The following is a 13,777-nucleotide window of genomic DNA, read 5'->3' on the forward strand; positions in this document are numbered from 1 at the left end:
GGAGGTGAGGAAGTAAAGTAAAAAGGCCATTAGTTTTGCTTGGCTTGGCCAGCATGGGGAGGGGATGTATTAATTTCTTCATGTCTGCAGTCATTCACAGGTGGGCAGGGTCACATCGTCTCCCAGTGAGCTGAACAAAGGCACTTTAGTTTAACATTCAGGCAGAGGGACAGGGTTCCCTGAGGCAGACCATTATGTATGATTATAACAAAAGTTACAAAAAGCAAAGGTTAAAGTCAAAGAAACAGATCCAACATGGAGTCAAAATTGGCTCTTTCCTGTTACAATTCCCCACTGTCAATGTCCATTCCACAGCATTGTGGGAAAAGGGGTGACGACCATTCTAACTGCTTCATCAGATGGATCTTTCTGGGAGTGTCCGCCAGCGGTGCCAGTGTTCCAGATGTTGAGATTTGTCTTCTTTTGTTCCTCTTTAGAAAGTGTCTACTTTACACCTGTAGACTTAAAAAATATTCACAACCTAAAAGTTGAGAGTTATGTTTTCTTCAGCGGGAATTTTTTTTAGGACTTCAAACCCGGGAGGCAACATCTCAAGGAATTTGCGCTTTTCTATACATGGGAAGATGCAAGAGCCTGGGCTCACTGAAATCAGTCCTTTGATATGCACCACAGCTATCTGGGGCCTGTATCCTGTTTTTTCACATCCTGAGTTTCCTTAGGGCTCACAATAGGGAGTGGCTGCAGTCCGATGGCTGCTAGATGGCAGGTATTCTTTTCCTTCCTGAGTTCCCTCAGGGTTCACCAGCTCACATTGGAGGGCTGCAATTGCTGATGACTTATATGGCAGGAAATATTCCATTTCTCAAATCCTCTCCTCTTGGTCAGGAATTTGACCAACATTTTGGAGACATTTCATCATCAAATTTTGTCCCACGGCGCTAGGAGGCTCATCCTAGATCAGGCAAAAATTCTTGATATGCCACTCGAGGTGCTAATTTTTGGATTAGGCCCTACTGATAATTAAAGATTCTCTGGATCCTCTGTCTAATTATGATCCAGGAGACATTTTCCCTTGTTGCTTCTTCCCATACTTAGAATCACACTATTACAATTATTTTATGTTATAAATGTGATCTGTTTCCTCAAGATGTTAACCGTCATCTATTTTGTTGGAGGCCTGGTTACACACTAGGTACTGTAATAGACAACAGTCTTATAAAATAGACAGGATAAAAGTAATGCAGCTAGTAATACTGACAAAGTTATAGGGCAGCAGGGAGACACAAAGCACAAACAGTTTGGAAACAAAGAACTAATTAAAGCAATGACTAGCATAACTAGTTGTAATCCAGCTGCAATAAAATATCAAGTCCACAGGAGAGCCAGCTGGAGAGGCCAAATTCTGGCAGGATCAGGTAGAGAGAAAAAGATAAATGTTTCATCTTTGTTCACAAAGACGTACTTTATCAACTTGTCATAGGTCATAGCATAAGAGAAAAGGTTTTTCTGGAAAACAAAGATTAAAGCTAGTATATTTCCCAAAGTCATAAACCATATTCATCAGTTCATTCAGTCCCATGTAATTAATTCCTGTTTATCTGGATGAAATAATCAGGTTTCCCATTAGTTTTGTCATTTGTTACCCAGTCCAGTGGTATTATCTAAAGGCTATCAGAAACTTATATTTGTTAAAAAGTTTCTTTTTTATGAATCTCCTTGAAGATATGGCAGTTTTGCAAAGTATTACCTTAGTTGCCTATGAATGATGAAGGTCTTAAAAAGGCATGGTTAAAGATCTGATTACAATTCTTCTTGGCAAAGAAGTTTATCCAAGTTGTTGTGACATACAACATTTTAAGATAACAATTAAAATTATAACATTATACCAGGACATATACAAATTTCAGAAACTGTATATAGCCTCTAGAATGTCTATATTAGTAACATTTACCATACAATATAACCTAAGAAGATTTATTACTCATTTGAAAATACTTCCCATGTAATTTAACATACTAAATGAACCTATCTTGCTTTGGGATGCTTCAGGAGCCCTTTGAAGAATCCCAAAGTTAGCTAGAGTCCAAAAGGACTTCATTAGAATTTGATTTAGGAAGTTTTGTCAAAAAACTAAAGAGTCTAGAACACTCAGTCAGATAGGATCACAGGTCACTGTGAAACAATTATTATTCACTTAACCAAAGTAACAATAAAAGATTTAAAAGGCAAATACAGAACTGATCACTTAAAAGGTAAAGAAACTTAAAATCTATTATCAAAGGCAGTTCAACATTTTAAGAAAACTTGTCCTCTTAACAGAGAGAAAAGCCAGATTCAAGTTTTGCACCAGCTTTTAAAAATTCATTTACTCAGTTAAGTTTAATCTCAGCCTGACCATGCATAAAACTCCTTTTACTCGAAACATATTTTGCATTTTCCTCCTGTATAATGAAATGTTTTATTATTTTCAGTAGCTTTAATTACATATTTAAATTAGAATCCCCGACTCTCAAAAACCTTAATTTCTGGTGAAAACCAAGAGGCAAGTAATAGTTACCAAAATCTGGAGAGGCTATTTTAGATAATTTTCAGAATGTAATTATTCCTATAGAGTTTACCTAAAAGCTCTTATCTCATTTGCATTTACTTTAAAGTTTCATCATATCAAGTTATTTTTCATGCTGACAAGTTTGCAACAGATATAACAAGGTTTCATTTAACTTCTGTTAAACCTAGGTGCAGTAAAAGTATTATACTTAATGTTGATGACTCCAAAGACATGTCTATATTAATTAGATCAACAAACTTAAACATTAATACCAGGTATTAATTTAATACTAAATATTTCCCAGTTCACGAGAACCTGAAACTCATTTAGCTTAATTTCTCTTGTATTTAGAATTGTTTGGTTTGTAAGCGCTTACTTTTCTTTAAGCCAATTAAATAGAGCTCATTTACAGATTAACCTCAGCAATGTTATCCAAAGACAAAGACATATACAAACACAAACAAACAGAGAGACCTCATAGTTCTCCTTTCAAAATTTCAACCCTGAGTCAGGTACAGCAATGTAAAACCCATCAGTTTACAAAAGAGGTTGGATTAAAATTGGGTTTCTGGCACATGGAACAAATCAAGCTCACTTGTCTAAATGGCTCAACCCTTTTTACTTAATAGTTATGGAAAACAAGTCAAGTTCTAAATTACTTTGCCCTCTTTTCAAAATTTGCATTTTAAAAAGATGGCAGAGATGAGAGTTCCTGAGAAAACCAGATAGGACATTTGAATCTCAAAGATACAGGCAAGTTTCTCCGAGGATGACTTTGTTTCCTTCTCTGGAGTTTCCTTGAGCGCCATTTGTAGGCTTAAAGAGTGCTCTGGTGGGACCCTGATGTCAAACTGTTCTGGTGAAAAAGTTACTTGAGCATTTAATTTACAAAGGAGACTTGTCCCAAGAAAGGGGGATTGGATACTCTGGCATATATAAGAAGCTATGTTTCAGGGTGAGGTTCCCTAGTTGGCATTCTAAGAGGTTGTAAGAATGAATGGTTTTGTACTTCTCCAGAAACTCCTGTGACTGGGATAGACTGAGATGTTTTCTGTGCCATCTTGGTGTTTACCACAGAATATGTGGCACCCGTATCTATTAGAAAGTCAATCAACTTGTTCCCTACTGTCAAAGTTACCCAGGGCTCCTGTGGGGAAACTAGAATCAGATGCCTCAAGTCTAAGGGAGTCCCCTGGCCTCTTACAGGATATCAGCACAAGGGAAATTGCCCTGCTGCGGAAGTGGCTCCCAGTCCAAATTGGGTGCCCTGTCGGGTCTTAGATGGTAATACTAAACCAGGTCCCTATGCTCCAGGGGTTAATATAGAAACTTCTATTCGATCCCCATGGGTAGGAGAAACAGGAGGTGGTGAAAGGAGTGAATATGTTGGTGGCATGGGGGGGCAGTTGAAACAACTGCCGGTGCAGCCTGCTTGGCCAGTGGGGGAGCTGGATAGGCCAGAGGGGCTTTAGATTTTGAAGTAACACACCCCCACTCTCATTTTCTCCCTCTTCCCCTTGTAGCACAGGTTTCCCCTTGGGTTTCCTTTCAGACCACTCCACCATAAGGTGGCAGCCCTCTGATTCCTTTTCCTCCTGATGCAATAGCATAAATGCTCCTACATATGGAATCTCATCTCTTTTCTTTGCTCTCTTGCAAAACACTTCTAATTGTGAGATCGTATAATAATTGAGTGAGTCATTCAGGGGCCATTGCTCTTCTGAACTTAACATATATTGGGTCCACACCCTATTACAATAGTATATCATGTCTGTCTTAGTCATAGGTTCACATCTATGTTTTGCCCGTTTATCTCATATACACCCCCAAAGGGCTCTCCTTCAGGATAGTTGGAGTTACTTCCCATTTTTATAAGTTTGATGACACCAAAACACAAAAGATGCAAACAAATTCCAACACAAAAAGCACAAACAAATTCCAACATTGACACACAAAAAACCAAAACCAACGAACCCGTTCCCAGATCAGATAGAGTCCAACAACAATTCCCCTCTCCAACAGGGTACCCCAACCAAACAAATTAGCTTGTCTTATAAAGGAAAAGCCCAAATTGAGGGGGGAATATGCTCCCGGTGTGCACACCTGAGCAACTTACCCTCCATAATCGAGTCCGTCGACTCATAGAAGTTTGTCAGTTCCCTGCATCAACTGCCGAGTGCTGGGGTAGCTGGTGCCACTTCAGGGAATTCTGAAGGGAAGATCCTCAGGACAAATGGTCCTGGCAGCCGCTAGGGCCTTGCTCCAATATTCCCTGACTGGGGCTGGCGAGCCACAAGCAGCAAGGCTCCTGGCTGGCTAAGCCCAATGTGTTACCGAGTCCAAGCTCGCTCTGCTCACCGCACGACAGGCCAGTAAATCAGGAGACGAGGTGTCGAGGCAAGGAATAGTGACTTTATTTGGAAAGCCAGCAGGCCAAGAAGATAGCAGACTAAAGACTCAACATAACCATCTTATCGGGGTCTGGATGCCAGTTTCTTTTATAGAACAGAGAGGGGGAGGAGGTGAGGAAGTAAAGTAAAAAGGCCGTTTGTCTTGCAAAATATCTCCTCGCTTGGCCACATTGAGGAGGGGATGTGTTAATTTCTTCTTTTCTGCAGCCATTCACAGGTGGCCAGGGTCAGAATGTCTCTCTGTGAGCTGAACAAAGGCACTGTAGTTTAACAGTCAGGCAGAGGAGCAGGGTTCCCTGTGGCAGGCCATTAAGCTTACAGTTATAGACAGTGATTCTAATAACAAAAGCAATGAAAAGCAAAGGCTAAAGTAAAAGAAACAGATCCAACATGGAGTCAGAACTAGCTCTTCCCTATTACAGTAAGATTATTTTCTAAGATAGGCTTTTATTGTTTTCAGATAACATACATTTTCTTTCATAAGTTCTTTACATGGGTCCCATGTTGATTTGTTGTGGATGCTTTTGTTTATTTATTGTTTTTCCTATTGATTGATCTTTAAATGAGGAGAGATCTATTCAACCCTGACACTTGTCAAAACGTAGGATGGGCAGATTGCTCTCCAGCAGCACCCTCTCCATGGGTGTTGCAAGAATATACTTCTCAGAGCTAAAGCTCAATGGTGACTTGATGTGCCATTGTATGGCTATACCAAGGCTTACTTTTCTGTTCCTATGTAGACAGACATTTGGGTCAGCATGAATAGTGCTGCTACAGCGTTCTTGTCATGCCTGTTGGTGTACATACTCATGCATTTCTTCTGGAGAATGAAATGTTGTGAGAATGAAATGCTGGGTCATGGGGATTGCATATTTTCAGTCTTAACAGATAATGCCAATGCACTATGAATAGCAAACCAAAACCACTTAAATATCCAGTAACATTTTTTATTTGATTCAACAAGCTGGCATATCTTCATAGTTAACGAAATGTTGGAATGAGACATGAGAAAATTTTCTCTTGAAGTAGAGCCTCTAGGAAACACCAAAGAGAATAAAGCTCCTTCATTTGATTATTATTACTGAAAATCATTTTAAATTATTGGGAGTTTAAAGAAAATAAATCTGTTTTCCTCATGCATCACATATTGACAAGCCCATAAGAGCTGCACATCTGAGGAGAAGCACAGATGACTGGAATGCTCTATGATGATTTGTACAGCTTCTTTTTAAAAAGATCATAGTCTGTAAAAAACAACACAAATATTTATGATTACATCATTTTTTTAGAAACAATCATTATCAGATCAACACATCCAAAAAATTACTGAGATACAATTACACAGAGTCCTGGTTTTGAAGTCACACAGCCCCAGACATATCCCAGCTCTGCCGCTTACGGGCCCCATGATCCAAACGTTTCCTAACTCACCTCAGTTAGTCTCAGTTTCTAAATTCTACAACTTGAAAAAAGACTTTACATTAACTGGTATAACTTAAAAATTAATATGTGTATATAGTAAAAAAAAAAATTCAGACTACAAAAGGACAGAAACATGCGGAAAGTAAGCCTCTTTCCCCCCAGTCTGACCTACAGTGCTCAGTTTCCATGCCAGCAACAAATACTTACCAAGTTCACATTGATCTTTCCAGGATTATTCTGTGTATATTGCAAGCATAATGCACGTATGTACATGTTCGTATATCTACATAGGTATTTGTAACTTTTAACTACAGAATATGACACACAAAGTACAAAAAAAAATCATTGTACAGCTTAATGAATTAATGTGTACTACTCATCTCTGTAAATACCACCCAGGTCAAAAACTCCCATAAGCTCCCGCTTTGTTCCAATCACAACCCTGTTCTTACCCTCTAAAAGAAATCACTATTCTGATTTTTATTTGATTTTTACAGTAATCACTTCATTGCTTTCTTTTATATCATTACCGAAGTGTATACTCCTCAACACACAGTTTAGTGCTGACTTTGAATTTTATATAAATAGACTCATACTGTAGATTTTTTTTTTTTTTTTGGATTTGGCTTCTTTCAGTTCTTGTTATATTTGTGAGATTCATCCATGTGTTTGTCTTTAGTTCTTCTTCATTCTTTTTATCTGCTGTAGAGTAGGAATTAACAGACTTTTTCTGCAAAGGGCCTGACAGTAAATATTTTAGGCTTTGTGGGCCAAAAGACAAAATCAAGCATATTATGTAGGTACTAAAATAACAAGAAAGAAAACAAATTTTCACAAATTTTTATTGATAAAATTCAGAAGATAGTAATAATAGTTGACTACAGTTTTTTGTAATACAGGTCTCCTGAAGAAAAGAATGAAACTCTTATTTAGGGGATAACATTTTACTTAATTGGGGTTCAGGTAATTTAAATTGATTGCAAATGTTCATCTGTTAATGGTGATGTGTAATGAGACTTCCCCCCATTGAAGTTTTGAAAATGTCTTTCAGACAAATATGATATCACTTATATGTGGAATCTAAAAAATAGTACAGAACAGAAACAGACTCACAGACATAGAAAACAAACTTACGGTTACCAAAGGGGAAAGGGGCAGGGAGGGAAAAATTAGGAATGATTAATAGATACACATTACCATATATAAAATAGATAAACAATAAGGATTTACTGTATAGCACACGGAATTATATTCAGTATCTTGTAATAACGTATAATAGAAAAGAATTTTAAAACTGAATCACTTTGCTGTACACCTGAAACCAACAAAATATGTAAATCAACTGTACTTCAGTTTTAAAAAATGTCTTTCACAGATAGGTGCTGGCAATACTGATCTCAATCCATAAGCATGTGCTTTTAATTGTGCATATTTATTGCTTGGAAGGCATTTATAGAACTCCATTAGATTCTTCTCTTGATATTTGCCTTTTAGCACATCATTATAATGCAGATTAATCACTTCCATGAAGGTTAAATGGACATGCCTCCACTGCGCAGTTAAATAACTTTGAAATATGGAAATTTCCTTTGCACTTGTTTCAAGGTCCAAAAAACGCTCCTGGAAGTATAGTTTAAGCTCAGAAAATACATTCACTGCAAATATGCATGGGAATGGACACCTTGTTTTTTTAGCTTTGGCAGCACGGGAAGTATATAAAGCAGCTTACTATTACTTGTGATTCAGACAATGTTAGTTGCCATTGAAATGACTTTACCATAGTATAAATTCTACATACAGGTTCTGTTTTGCCTTGTAATTTTAGGTTGGATTCATTAAAAAATATTACCAAGCCTGCAGCAAAAGCTAATTTCCAAAGTCATTCAGTGTTCCATGATGGTGGTTAAGGGTAGTTTTCTTAGAAGAATCTCAATCTTGTTCTGAGCTCAAAAAATCACACAAAAATGCTACCAGTGCTAAACCATCAAACGTCATGGTGGTAGGGCAAGTCAGGATATTCTGCTATTTCTGACAAAAAAAATTCATGGAACAATGAATTAACAATGGATAAATCCATGAGGCTGAGTGAGGATCACATTGACACAGCTGGCTAAATAACACATGATAGATTCAAACATCTTTCTACTAGTAAAGGGGTTATCTACCAAAAACCTAAAGCTGACATTCTGGGGAAATTTGGCCTTACGTCTGGGGCTCCTCCAGATTCCAATCCATCATGCTTGCTCACACAGAGTTTTTAAAAGTCTTGCTGGTTTCTGTTTCCCTTAGTAAAGTCTTAGAACCAGATTTGGCCAGTGCCTCAAGGGAAGAAAATGGCCAGTGATCTTAGATCACTTAGGAAGGACTCTTTCCTCTCTACCATTTTAGTTCATCGAGTTCCCCTTTATTGCCAGAGCTCTTCACTGTCTCTGAAAGGTTACATTTACAATATATCCATAATTTTCTCTAATTCTTGAAGCTACCTACTGTATCTACTTAGAATCAGAAGACATGTCTATTTTGTTTTATTAATTGCTGTTACTTTTGTTTCCTTCCTTTTACTTTTTCTGCATCTAATTTGCCATTCTTTTTCTAAATTCTGGAAAAGGATACTTAGTCTTACTTTCACCTTTTCTCTTCTAATAAATGCCTTTAAGCCTACAAATTTCCATCTAACCACCACATCAGTCCCATTTCACATGTTGGATATATATGTAGCATTTTGGTCATTTTTCAGTTCAAAATATTTTCAAGTTTCTATTCTGATATTTTCTTTGATGAACAGATTATTTACACCTGAACTTCCTCATTTCCAAACAAATTAGAATTATCTTGTCATTGATTTCTAGTTTCATTCCATTTTTATCAGAGAACACACTTTGCCACGATTTCAACTTTGAAATAGTTGACACTTGCTTTATGACACAGTATATAGTCAGTTTTTGCAAATGTTCTCTGTGTGCTTGAAAATAATTTGCATCCTGGAGTTGTTGGGTATAATATTCTATAAATGTCCATTAGGGGAAATTTCTTAACTATATATCTCAAATCTTCTATTTTTTAGTTTTTTTTCCTCTGCTTGCCGTATCAGTTCCTGATAGAGATTAAAATTCCCAGCATTATTATGGATTTTTCTATTTCTCCTTGCAGTTCTCTTAACCTTTGCTTCATATGGTTGAGGCCATGTTATTAGATATATTCAAATTCTGACTCATTATACCTTCCCAATGAATTAAACCTTTATCTTTATGAAGTGTCCCTCTTTTGCTCTAGTAAGTACTTTCCAGCTTAACGTCTTCTTTGTCATTAATATAGTTAACATCAGCTTTCCTGTGGATGGTGTTTTCATGGTGTCTTTTACTTTCCTTTAACTTGTAACCATTCTGCATATTTAGATTTTATATATAAAAGGCATACAATTGAGTTATTTTTTAAATTCCGTCTGACAAATTCTGACTTTACTTTGAGCATTTAGTCTATTTACATTTAATGTAATTAAATGATGAGTCAATGATAAACACCTACCATTTTATTCAGAGCTTTCTGTTGGTTCTGTTTCCTTTTTCTCTCCTTCTGTCCTCCTTTTGTACTGAGTGTTTTTTATTTATTTCATTTTCTTCTGTTAGTTTAGATGTCATACATCTTTTCACTATCCTTTAGGATTTACCCTAAAGGATACAAAATGTTTCCTTGAGTTATCAACTGTAATGTTAGGTGATACTTTTATCCTCTTCCTAGACAATGCAAGTGGCTTGGGACAATTTAACCCATCTATGCCCTTTCTGACTTATATACTATTGTTGTTGTATAACTGTACTGCTGCTATTGTTGCTGTTTCTTCTAATTGTTGTTATATGCCATCAATAAATATTTATCCACATGTTGATCCTTCATTTATCTCCAACCTTCCAACTGGGATAATTTTCCTTCTCCTTGAAGAACACCCTTTAGTAATCTATTGTAGGGCAAATCTCCTACTGACAAATTTTCTGTTTCATTTATCTGAAAATGTCTTTTATTGTCATTCTCAAGGATATTTTTGAAAGGTATAGAATCCTATTTTATTATACTATTTAAGCATATTGAAAATATCATTCCAGTATTTTCTGGCTTTGTTTCTGGTGAGAAGTCAACTCTCAGCTTAATTATTGCTCTTTTGAAGGTAATTCATCTTTTCTCTCTCAATACTTTTAAGATTTTCTTTTCTTTTGTTTTCAGTAGTCATATTAAAATGCATCTAGGTATAGATTTCTTTTTATTTTGTCTACTTGGGGTTAAGAAGCCTTCTTAAACATTGACCCTTTCATTGGTTTTAGAAAATTCATATTTTATATGATTTCCCAACATATTTCTTCTCTTAGAAGTCAAATTTCTTGAATCAGTTGTCCATGCCTACTATCCTTTTGTCGCTTCCTAAGGATTAAGTTATACTACATCTATCCTTTTTTTCTGTAGTTTCCAATTCTTTGTCTCTGTGATTCTTTCTAGATAAATTATTCTGATCTTTTAATTTACAAATTTTCTCTTCAGCTGTATATATCCTGTTCTTAAATCTATTCATTGAGTTTCTCATGTTGACTTCTGTATTTTTAAATTCTAGAACTTCTATTTTCTTCAAATCTGCTATATCATTTTTATCATTTCTAGTTCTCTTAAAAATTTCCATATTGACTTTCATTTCTTTGAACATAGTAAGTGTCTTAGCTCAGGACGCCATAACAAAATACCTTAGACTGGGTAGCTTAAGTAACAGAAACATATTTTCTTTTTCTTTTTAAATGAGAACTCAGGATTTACTCTTTCTTTTTTAAAGAGAAACTTTTTAAAAAAAATTAATTAATTAATTAATTTATTTTTGGCTGTGTTGGGTCTTCGTTTCTGTGCGAGGGCTTTCTCCAGTTGTGGCAAGCGGGGGCCACTCTTCATCGCGGTGCATGGGCCTCTCACTATCGCGGCCTCTCTTGTTGCAGAGCACAGGCTCCAGACGTGCAGGCTCAGTAGTTGTGGCTCACGGGCCTAGCTGCTCCGCGGCATGTGGGATCCTCCCAGACCAGGGCTCAAACCCGTGTCCCCTGCACCGGCAGGCAGACTCCCAACCACTGCGCCACCAGGGAAGCCCCTAAAGAGAAACTTAAAAAAAAAAAATTTATTACTTATTTATTTATTTTTGGCTGCATTGGGTCTTTGTTGCTGCGTGTGGGCTTTCTCTAGTTGCAGCGAGCGGGGGCTACTCTTCGTTGTGGTGCATGGGCTTCTCATCGCGGTGGTTTCTTTTGTTGCGGAGCACGGGCTCTAGGTGCGTGGGCTTCAGTAGTTGTGGCACGTGGGCTTAGTTGCTTCGCTGCATGTGGGACCTTCCTGGACCAGGGCTTGAACCCATGTCCCATGCATTGGCAGGCGGATTCTTAACCACTGCGCCACCAGGGAAGCCCAGGATTTACTCTCTTAACCACTTTCATATATAACATGTAGCAGTGTTCATTATATTTATCATGTTTATTACATCCCCAGTACTAATTTGTCTTGTAACTGAAAGTTTATACCTTTTGATTTTGTTCGTCCAATCTCCACTTCTCCCCCCACACCTCTGGTAACCACAGATTGATCTCTTTTTCTGAGTTTGTTTTTGAAGTATAATTGACTTACAAAACTATGTTAGTTCTTATTACACAACATAGTGATTCGATTTTTCTATACATTTCAAAATGATCCCGATAAGTCTAGTTATGATCTGTCACCATGCAAAAATATTACATAATTTTTGACTATATTCCCCAAATTGTACATTTCCTACCCAAGCCTCATTTATTTTGCAACTGGAATCTCCCTCACCTATTTCTCTCTTCCATCCACCCCCTCCCCTCTGGAAACCGCCTCTTCGTTCTGTGTAGCTATGACTCTCTATATGGTTATGATTTTATTTTTTCTTTTGTTTTTAGATTTCACATATAAGTGAAATCATACAGTATTTTTCTCTCTCGGTCTGATTTATTCCACTTAGAATGATATCCTGTAGATCCATCCATGTTATCACAAATGGCAAGGTTTCATTCTTTTTTATGGCTGAGTAATATTCCACTGTGTATACATGTACCACATCTTCTTTATCCATTCATCTACTGATGGGAACTTAGGTTGCTTCCATATCTTGGCAACTGTAAATAATGCTGCTATGAACATAGGGGTGCACATATCTTTTTTAATTAGTGTTTTCATTTTCTTTGGATAAATACCCAGGAGTGGAATTGCTGGATCACATGGTAGTTCTATTTTTAATTTTTTGAGGAATTTCCATACTGTTTTCCATAGTAGCTGCACCAATTGACATTCCCACCAACAGTGCACAAGGGTTCCCTTTTCTCCACAGCCTTGCTAACACTTGTTTTTTGTGGTCTTTTTGATAATAGCCATTCTGACAGGTGTGAGGTGATATCTCATTGTGGTTTTGATTTGCATTTCCCTGATGATTATTGATGTTGAGGATCTTTTCATGTGCCTGTTGGCCATCTGTATGTCTTCTTTGGAAAAAGTCTACTTGGATCCTCTGCCTATTTTTTTAAATTAACTTATTATTTATTTATTTATTTGGCTGCATCGGGTCTTAGTTGTGGCATGCGGGATCTTCATTGTGGCATGTGGGATCTTTTGTTGCAGTGTGCGGGCTTCTCTCTAGTTGTGGCGCATGGGCACCAGAGCACACAGGCTCAGTAGTTGCGGCATGCGGCCTCTCTAGTTGTGGCATGCGGGCTCCAGAGTGAGCGGGCTCAGGTGTTGTGGTGTGCAGGCTCTCTAGTTGTGGTGCACAGTCTCAGTAGTTGTGGCACACATGCTGTAAAGCGTGTGGGCTCAGTAGTTGCGGCGTGCGGGCTTAGTTGCCCCGTGGCATGTGGGATTTTAGTTCCCTGATCAGGGATCAAACCCGCGTCCCCTGCATTGGGAGGCAGAGTCTCAACCACTGGACCACCAGGGAAGTCCCCCTCTGCCTAATTTTTAATTGAGTTTTTTTTTGATGTTGAGTTATATGAGTTCTTTGTATATTTTGGATATTAACCCCTTACTGTATATATCATTTGCAATGTCTTCTCCCATTCAGTATGTGGCCTTTTCATTTTGTTGATAGTTTCCTTAACTGTGCAAAAGTTTTTTAGTTTGATATAGTCCTATTTGTTTATTTTTGCTTTGTTTCCCTTGCCTAACGAGACATAGCAAGAAAAAAAATACTACTATGGCCAGTGTCCAAGAGCATCCTACCTGTGTTTTATTCTAGAAGTTTTATGGTTTCAGGTCTTATATTTAAGTCTTTAATTTACTTTGAATTTACTTTTGTGCATGGTGTGAGAAAGTAGTCCAGTTTGGTTCTTTTCCATGTAGCTGTCTAGTTTCCCCAACACCATTTATTAAAAAGGCTGCATTTCCCCATTGTATATTCTTCCCT

The 13,777-nt window shown here is 37.4% G+C and overlaps 1 protein-coding gene across 12 annotated transcripts in view; it reads right to left on the reverse strand.

The window, feature by feature from the left end:
- Nucleotides 1-4,903: 4,903 nt before the first annotated feature.
- Nucleotides 4,904-13,777, reverse strand: part of CFAP91 (cilia and flagella associated protein 91) — a 147,105-nt gene continuing 138,231 nt past the window's right edge. For 8 of the 12 annotated variants that reach the window (XR_014263003.1, XR_014263006.1, XM_082460042.1 and 5 more), the window contains one exon: nucleotides 4,904-6,164. The gene's annotated coding sequence lies outside the window, so the exon portion shown is untranslated. Of the gene's footprint in view, nucleotides 6,165-9,867; nucleotides 11,473-13,777 lie in introns of all 12 variants that reach the window. The other 4 variants (XR_014263002.1, XR_014263004.1, XR_014263005.1 and 1 more) reach the window with 1 other exon arrangement.

The sequence above is a fragment of the Balaenoptera physalus genome (genome assembly GCF_965194825.1).
Source record: "Balaenoptera physalus genome assembly, chromosome: 4".
Classification (NCBI taxonomy): Eukaryota; Metazoa; Chordata; class Mammalia; order Artiodactyla; family Balaenopteridae; genus Balaenoptera; species Balaenoptera physalus.